Genomic DNA, 9,381 nt, shown 5'->3' with positions numbered 1-9,381 from the left:
GTTAAATAATGCTGCTAGGAAATGAGCCTGTAGACCACTGGTGTCAGCAAAGTCCAGTATCAAACTAAGTTACAAAGCTATATAAATGCAGTGGTGGTGGTCAGCCTTTTTCCCACAGAGGCAATTATGGTTTCTGCTCCCAGCTGGCACTGTAACAGCTCTGCTGGCAGCTGTCTGCAATTACCTAATCATGCCTGGTCCTTTTATGGAGTTGTCACAACCTAAAGGATAGAATCCAATCAGGTTTAGCTCTTAGAGCTCTCCCTGGAAGAGTGTTCCTTAGAGTGAGCCTGTTCTTGTTGAGAACTTAATAGCTGGTGTCCCTTTGTCTAGTCACAAGGAGTCCTAGACAGACCTCCTGCATTCAGCAGTCATCACCTGAATTTTGCAAAGACTAAGGCATGCACGTTCAGGTGCTTGTGAGTATGTGGATATCAGGGTGTGAGTGAATGCAATCCATTTTATTTTAAAATGAATTTCCCTTCTTAAACTGCCTAGATTTCTGGTTTGCTGTTTTGCTGCTGAGGGGTTTATTATGGAAGAAATAATGACAAAGTGAATGGATGGGTGTAACCAGTGTTTTTTAAAAATTGAAAGAAGGGACCAGTCTAAAGAGAGTATGAAGGGGAAGTGGAGAGCAAGAACTTGAATGCAAAGAGGTTTAACAACGTATCTGATGAGATAATTTCAGCAATGTATCTATTGCCCTGTCCCTGAAGGTGTTCTAGACCAGGTTGGATGGCACTCTGAGCAACCTGATCTGGGGAGTGGCATCCCTGCCTACAGCAAGACTTGGAACTAGATGATCTTTAAAATCACTTCTGACCCAGATCATTCTATGATTCTATGGTTTTGGAAGACTTAAAATATCTGTCCAGAGTTTAGGGGTATGTTGATTTATCTGTGGTATCTATTAATCTCTTTGATGTTTGGATTTAAACCTAAAAGCAAATTCTCTAGGCCAAATTTGATTGTTCCCATGAAATGTCACTGAAGGCACCTGGGCACAATTTAAAGCAGAATTTTTCATTATGTTTTCATTACATTCCTACTATGTTCATGGCAACAATTAGTTCCCATCTACTTCTTGATCTGGTTTCTCCCCAGAACTTATGACATGCATTGGGCATACTTTATGAAAATAGGATCTGGTTTAAATGAAGGGATCTGATGGCTTGCTCTGGAGGATTGACACTCTGAGAGTGGGTTTGACTTGCTTTTCAGGGAAGCGATAGAAATTACAGCTTGAGGAGAGTGAGGAGACACTCTGTCCCCAGTTTCCTGTCTCCTCATTGTATTTTATCTTTGTAGATTACTGGTATTTCCTTGACCTGGAGGTTGATTGGTCCATATTGAGTGAAGGAACAACCTTATCTGTCATGATCGAATATATTGACATTTCACTGGCACAATCTCAGCTCTAGCCAAAGTCCTGTGCCACCCTGTCCTTAACTCAGCAAAGCTCATCCAGGGTTGGCCTTTGATTCTAAAGTCCTGGTTGAAGGAATTCTCCCACCAAGAGGAGACTGCTTTGCTCCTCTCCTCCCTCCTAGTTCAATACCGAACAGCTACAAAAGCAAAGCTTAGAAGATGTGAGTGAACACCCTCATCCAATTCACTTCATAACATTAGTAGGAGAAATCTGCATGTCTTTACACTCAGTAATCAGTCAAAGGGGGGTAGTAAGCAAATACAAGAAAGATGTTTACGATCTGTTGAAAAGAAGTGCATTAGCAAAAGTACCAATTATGTATTTTGTAGAACAAATCTATCAGGAACTCTGATTGCAGATGATGTCTGTTAAAGTGAATCTGTGTCTAAGTCTCTGTAGCTGTGTTGGAATTGGGTTGTCTGAAAGGCAGAACTTCAAAGCAAGGTCATCCCTGTTAATTACAGCTGGGGAAGGGAAGGGTGTCCCAAACAAATGTAGATGAGATTTACATCTTCCATTTCCCCGCAAAGTTTATTGACTATTTTTTTCCTTTCATGTGTAATACCTAGAAGACTTTCAGATTTAAGGTTCTATAACAAACTCCACTTTCAGTTTTTCTGCTTGCATTAGAGATTACATTACTTTTTATTCTGTAACATCTCTCAGACATGCAACGTGTGTACTCATGACAACTGTAAATGCAGCTTAGTTACTGCTGCTTTGAATTTGTGATCTGAGATGAATTTGACTTCCTAGGTGGAGTTGTTCAATCTGTAATGAGCCATTTTCAACGCTAATTCAGTTTGCAATCAGAGAAAGGTTGAAATGTGGAAACTATTCTTCCCTCGCTTCCAAAGGATTCCAAGGAGAATATGCAAATTTATACTGAATCAGCTTGACTTCTGCACTTGAAAATCAGACAGGTGGTTGTTTTCCAAGGTCCAAATTTATGCCCTGATTTGAGTATTATAAGTTATAACAATATGTTTTGTTACATGTTAAAGTTATGTGATTTTGAACATCTTAGGATACTTGAAGTGCAGAATCATAGAATGGTTTGGGTTGGAAGTGACTTCAAAAATCATTCAGTTCTAACCTCCCTGCCATGGGCAGGAACACTTTCCACTAGACCATATGAATGAGCAACCAAACTTTATAGAGCTGTGGGAGGGGAGGGGTTGGGGAGGGGATTTTTTAGTACGTAATTTGTTGCTTTCTGGTTTGGTTTCTTTTTCTAAACCCAAATCACTTTTTATTGGCCATATTAATTTTATTTTTGATTTAGATTTATGGATTTATAGCATGTCTGTTTATCAGGTAGTTTTGTAGCTTCACTTTCAAACCTGTTACAAGGGAGATAAGAAAGTTCAAAGCACTAACAATCCTTAAAAGGCATTTCGGGGACATTTTATAGCAAACTGCTGTGACTGTCTCTTAGGTATGACTGGGCTGAGGCAGGAGTTGAACAAGAGAGTTGTAGGTGCTATTCAGAAGACCATTGGTGTTTTAAGGGGATAGAATTTTTCCTTGAGTCCTCACTGAAGGCTCCTCACTTTGCTTTGACAACTACATTATTTTTCCTAGCACTTTATTATTGCCTTCTTGTTTGTTACCATCATTCCTGGAATGGATTTTCTAACTGTTCCTTAGCTGATCTATTGCAAAGTCAGTATTGCTTATACCAGTTTCTATCCAGCGTAAACTGATCCAGGTGTCTTTGCTCACAAGAACTTTTCTGCTGCCTGTGCTTGAAGAGTAGTAGTAAACAGTTGCTCGATTTAGATTCTCAAGAGGATGCCAGACTGGGCAGTGAAATAAAGCGTCATCAGTGTTCTGTCTCTAAGATGACAGCAGTGGGAACTGATGTCTGTTGAGATTGTTTCCTGAAGGTCCCTCTCGCAAGACAAGAGTTTTGTTTTAGCAATCTCTTTACCAAATGCAGTTTGCGTTACTAGCTTTGAGTGTCAGCACTTCAATAATATTGGACCATCTCACCGCTCCACAGCATGTTGAAGTTGGGAAGTACCAGTTTTGAAGGATGAGAAACAACTGGGGCAGGACATAGATCATGCCACACATCACCTTCCTTGCCTTTTATTCTTCCAACTGCTGCTTTGATATAGCAGATTTTCTACATTGAAAATCTGCTTTTCAAACCAACTTTTAATATGAGGTGGGGATCGACCTTCTCTAAGGGCTTGGGTTTTGCCCATAGGGAAACAGCAGTGGTGGAAGTCCTGTACTTGTTTCTGCAATCTGAGGACTTTCTAATATATTCTTTATATATATCTAATATATTCTTTAGTTAAAGTTTGAGTTACAGGTAGAACTCAGTTCTGATATTTTTCTGCATACTCCATACTCATGTTCTCCAACTGTAACCCATGTAATAGTAATGACATGCTTATATAACTGCATTCTTGACAAAATTCTCATGTTTCTTTTAATTTAATTCAATTCTATAATAGATGATTTTGAGGGAGCTGGTTGTTGAGTGAGATTGCATTTTTGTTTTCAAAGGATTTCCTATTAGATCAGAATTGTGGGTTATCTTAAGTGTAATTATTTCCAGGATCTTGTTTCCTCAGTTTATGGGAGTGTTTTAAATATAATGGGAAACATTTGATAGTGCCAGTGAGACTAAGCAGAGGAAAAATAAAAAGGCTTTTTCATTCTGGTAGGCTTTCCAAGTGTTACTGAAAAATATTTCTCCAGAGTTGAGAAATTCTCTAAAAATAGTTTTGTTTTGTTAAAGCAGGGAATTTGGAAGCATTGAGAGGAATAGATAAGTGAGAACATCCCTAAAAATGAAAGTAAATACAAAGTGTGTCTTCCTACACACAGGTTATCTACATCGTGGTGAAAGAGTCTTTGTTCCAAATGTTGCCATCCTCCCAGTGTTTTTGATTTCTGGTTGCAATTCCTGATCAGGGGATCACTTTTAGACATTTGCTGGAGTAAATATGTAAGGGAGGAACTATTTTTCTTACACATTACTGGAAGTTGCTTCATTGTTTGCATGGAATTTACCTAACTTTTCTCAGTCATGTAAACATTTGGACAAATATTCATAGTTTCAAATAGCTCAAAATCATTTAGCTAACAGAAGAAAAACTTCTCGCCAGAAGAAGTTGATGGTTTCCCAGAAGCTTGCAGCAAGGAATGTTACAGATCCCTGCGTCTGAGATGTGTGATCATCACTTGTGCTGCAGAGGCCTTCTGGAGAATGAAATTAGTAAACAACGTCCTTTTTGTCTTTGTTTCCACACTCTGGAGGATAAGATTTTTTAGTTTCAGGAGGAGTAGTAACTCTCACATTATGTATTCTTGTTTTTGAAGATGTCATTATTCCTTAAAATGTAAACCACAGGCCACCATGAAGACAAGGTAAGTAGAAAAACTGGTTTTCTAATCAGAAAAATTCTGTTTGACTCAATATTGAGATAGGAAAGGGAAAAGAAAACCCCCGATATATATGTATCAAATACCAAATTTTCACTTTCATTGAAAAACTAAACCCAGTTTTGCCACTTGGGGAAAAAGAAAGTACTGAAATAGTTTTGTTTTGCTTTTCCTTCAGCTAACAAAATATTTATTTGTACTCTCTGGATGTTGCCAAACACATGCCAGAGAAAGTATCAGACACAAGGTAGGGTACCTATCACTTCATGTTTTCTACATATTCCCATAATTTTTAACAGTGGAGGTTTTTTTCAGAACAGGAGTTTTCCAAGTGCTCTTGATAGAGGGAAAATATTTGGTAGATCCTGGCTGAGACGTTGCATCTATTAGTATGGGTGGAATATAAGAAAATCCTCATTTGGGAGTGGATAAAAAATCCAAAAGGGTCAGTCATCAGTAATTTGGGCAGAGCCTGGAGGGTGGGAAGTGAGTGTGAGAGGAAATGGAAGAGACTTAGGTGGAGGCAGTATTGGGCAAAGCTGATGACATGAGACCTTTGTCTTGGCACTGTGAGCCAGTGAGGACTCCGGGAGCAGCCCCACCTTGACAGATCAAGAGGACATTCTGTGTCAGAGCTATGTGGTTTCACTGTGGAGTGTACCCCAGGGGATATTTCTTTTTATGGTTTATGAAAAAATTCATTTCCTTTAGCGGGCTTCCATCGAGTAGGACCTCCAAACACATTGCTGTTCTTATCAGTGTTGACAACTTAGTCAGCAAATCTGCAGAATTTCTTTTATCTAACAGAATGTGTCACCCCTTGCTAAGGTGCACCTTTTGCTATATAGGAGTGGTAGGCACATTAAAGGAGTATGAAGTTGCCCTACATTTAAAAATAGAAGTTCCTGGCAGAACACAAATGGAAATCTGTGTTGTATGTTTTTATTTGAACAAAATTAACTGTAAATCAGATATGGACGTAAGAAAGGATTTGTCTTAAAACTAACACAGGGTTTCTGTTTGAAGGAATAAACCTGTAAATCATGTCTGGACATAATGAAAGGTTTATTTTCAAAGCATTGTAGGCACATGCTGATAATGCTAATGCAATGCCAAGTATGTAATGCCTCTTTTGAAAAATATACCGGAGGTTTCTTATCTATGTGGAAAAATGTGAATTAAAATACAGCACCCCTTGTTGGTGACTCTCAGTGCCTGCCTGGTACTGTTTCAGCATGCCAATAAGGCCATCTGTTAGTGGCTTAGCTCTGTATATCTTAAGAAATTCACATAAACAAGTGAGGCTGTGCTTTAAAAAGTCCTGTGCTGTATCAATTAAAAAAGATGATCTAGACAGTTGTCCTTGTAGTTTAAGCAGAGACATTAACATAGTCTGGCTTTCTGTCACTCCATTAAATGCTTAATGGCCAAGTTAAATGCCTAACTTCCTTTAAAAATCAGGAGCAGTGTGTATGGACCTACAATCAAGACATGGCATAGCAGTGGAAGTGTTTGGATTTATAAAAATAAGCTACTGGCTGGTGAGTGCCTACACACACCCCCTCACACTCACCCACACACACTCACACATAGCACACTGTGCAGCTGCCTCCCTGCAGTGACAGTGCAATAGCCTCACGTCATGAGGACATGCTCAAGGGCAGCCTTTGGGAAATGCTGGCTGTGTGCTGTAAATCCACACCCTGCTTCAGCTTACAGTAACTCATTTTGTAGTTATGTCTTCATATCTTTCTATCAAGTAGAACTTTTTTTTTGTAAAAGAACAACCTGGACCTTATTTTTAATGAACACATGGAGAGTATGTGCAGAAAAAAAATTCCAGTTTTGTTGGATTATATAAATCCACAATAGTTCTAGTTATGCCTGAGTTCACCAGGACTAACTGGATGGTTCATGTGGCTTCCTGGGTTCTGTACACCAGGAAGGCACCTCTGAAAATCTGGGCTTCAATCAGGAAAGATTTTCTGAGAGTAAGACAGAAGCATTTAGGCACATACTGCTGTGGACCTCAGGGATCTTCACAACAGATTGGTGTAGGTTTTGGTGAGAGGCTTTTTTATTTTTGCTGCCTCTGGACAAAAAAATTTGCTGGCCCTCACCCTGCTTGTGGTGACTGTGCACATATTGTAGGTTTGGTCTGAATATGCAGAGTGACCATTTGTCAAGACTTTCTGGATACATGGTAGCCCCACTGGAGCAGCAGTTACCCAACATCCAGAAAACAGAGAAATGGACAAAGTACCCAGGGGGGAAGAAGAGGGTCTGTGTGCGTAGAAAGACTCAGAAGTTTGGTGACAACTTCCTGACTGCTGGATAATTTGTGTTTTAGTACATAAAGCACTAGAATTATTTTAAAGTCCAAGTGTCAGCCTATTCATTACTTTCTCAAAGCCAAACTTTAACTTTGTATTGAGGGACAGAAACCATGGAAGGCTTTTGATACTGTCCTTTTTCCTTTGTGTCATTTCTGTTTCAGCTGAAGACAAATTTGTGGCTTAAGATTTCTGGTTAAACCTGTGGTTTCCCATTTTTGATTATTTGTGGTGTGATGCTACAGGAATATTACTGTGCCTTCTTGTCTGGTCCTCCAGTTGTTAGACCCAGCTAGGAATGGTTAGACCTGGGATGGTTAAGAGTGTTAGAGCCCAATTGGAGAAGAAAGACAGAAACAATTTTTTCTTTGAGTAATTGCAGTTGTTAAAGAAGATACCAGAGATCCACAATCTTATATGAAACAGGAGGGGTAGGAAAAGGAGGAATTATATTGTGAAGTTTGATTTCAGAAGTGTTTTGTGGCTTTCCTGTATTTTCTGGAGAGACCAGGAGCTGTGGGAGTGTGTGATTGGACTGAATTTGGGCCTTAAGAATCCAACTCTACCCATTACTTATTACTTAAATATTTTGACTACACAAGTGCTTTTCCTTTTTTCCTTGTTTGCTTGGGTTACACTTGTTGAGCCTGCCTTCAGTGTATATTTTTACCACCCTCTCTTTGTAGTAATTGCTTAAGTGTCAATTTCTAATAATATTTTACCTATCCAAATTGTTTGCAATAATAAGAACATAAAATGCATAAAATGCAGATTAAGTGGACATGTTTTTAAATTAAATGAGTGGAAAATATTTACAGGATTCATTGTTTTGTAACTGTAAAAGCTGCTGCTGAATTCCTGTTTGTCTTCATCTTCTATAAACATTTATTTCTGGGAGCCTTCAAGCAATGTTTTTCTTTAATGCACATTTCAAAGGGCAGTGTCTTCTGCTTAATGACCTGCCGGAGGGCTGGTTACACTTTCTCTTTTGTTCTAATCATCATGTTTGGGAGTATTCTGATACAAGGGTGTGTAGGTCAGCCAGTGTCAGTAATCTTGTCCCATACTTTGACCTTTTGGAGTTCATCCTCTAAGTGCTTTGGAGAAATGTACTTTGCTCAGTAAGAACTTAATTTGGCCTATTTAAATCTGTACTGTCCTGGTTTGTGCAGTCTGAAATGCTGTGGATGCATTATCTGCACTTCAGAAATAAAAGTTTAATCCTCCCATAGATGGAGCTAAAATGGTTTCTCTGTATCAAACCTATCATGTTAAGTGGTGGTGGCACATTGATGATGTTCTGAAGGGCAATATTTATAGGGAGGGATCAATATATTTTATCAGACCACCAAATATAGGTGGGAAGAAAAGCAGAATTGCTTTAAGGAAGAGAAGTGCTTCTTTAGTCTCTGAAAGTTTGTTACAGCAACAGACTGGTTGAAAAACCCCAAAATATTGCTTCTCTCTCAGAACCTGTTTGCCTCATGACCTTCTTGTGAGGACATTATAATCTGTTACTCCACTCAAATAACTGAAAGTGGAGCTTGTCAGAATTAATCAGATTAAGAGGGGAGAATGATTTTACCTCTCCATAGTTTCAGATGAAATATCAGAGTTGTTGTGCATGCTTCATTAGCATCATGTTCTCTAAATTTGTGTCTGATTCAGCCGTTTGGTTGCTGTTTCAAGACACTTTTCAGAAATGCCTGAGGGAACTTGAAGCAAAGTAGTGTGCTGTGTGCTAGCACAGATGGTGGGTTGTGGGAGTCCAGAGGTCCTACTTCTTTCCTCTCTTTCGTCTACACAGGAATTTGCTTTCTAAGCTATGGCATGAGGTCTACTCTTTTTTCAGGTAGTTATTGCTGTGTTTCCACAGTCTGTTTGAGCAGTGCTACCTCGGTCATAAGTGCTAGTCAGGTGCAAAGAAAGAGAGACAAGCCAGTTTTCCTGTTGCAGAAATCTGACTGTACTGCAGCTCTTTCTTTTTTTGCATCTCGATCACCTTATGTTGCTGCTGTAGCTGGAAAAATAAAGCACCTTTCAGTTGCGTCTCTTTGCTGGCCCCCAAAAAACAGAAAGATTGGGAAAATGGTGCTGGGATCATTCTGCCATCCCTTCCTGCCAAGATTAGTGGATGGTGGGTGCTGAAAGATAGTTTGAACCAAAGCAAATGGGAAACTTGCAGCTAAATATTGGCTAGACATCCATCACTTG

Source organism: Pithys albifrons, chromosome 5 (assembly GCF_047495875.1).
Source record: "Pithys albifrons albifrons isolate INPA30051 chromosome 5, PitAlb_v1, whole genome shotgun sequence".
In the NCBI taxonomy this organism is placed as follows: domain Eukaryota; kingdom Metazoa; phylum Chordata; class Aves; order Passeriformes; family Thamnophilidae; genus Pithys; species Pithys albifrons.
The sequence above is the reverse complement of the archived record's forward strand: the minus strand, read 5'-3'. Positions refer to the sequence as shown.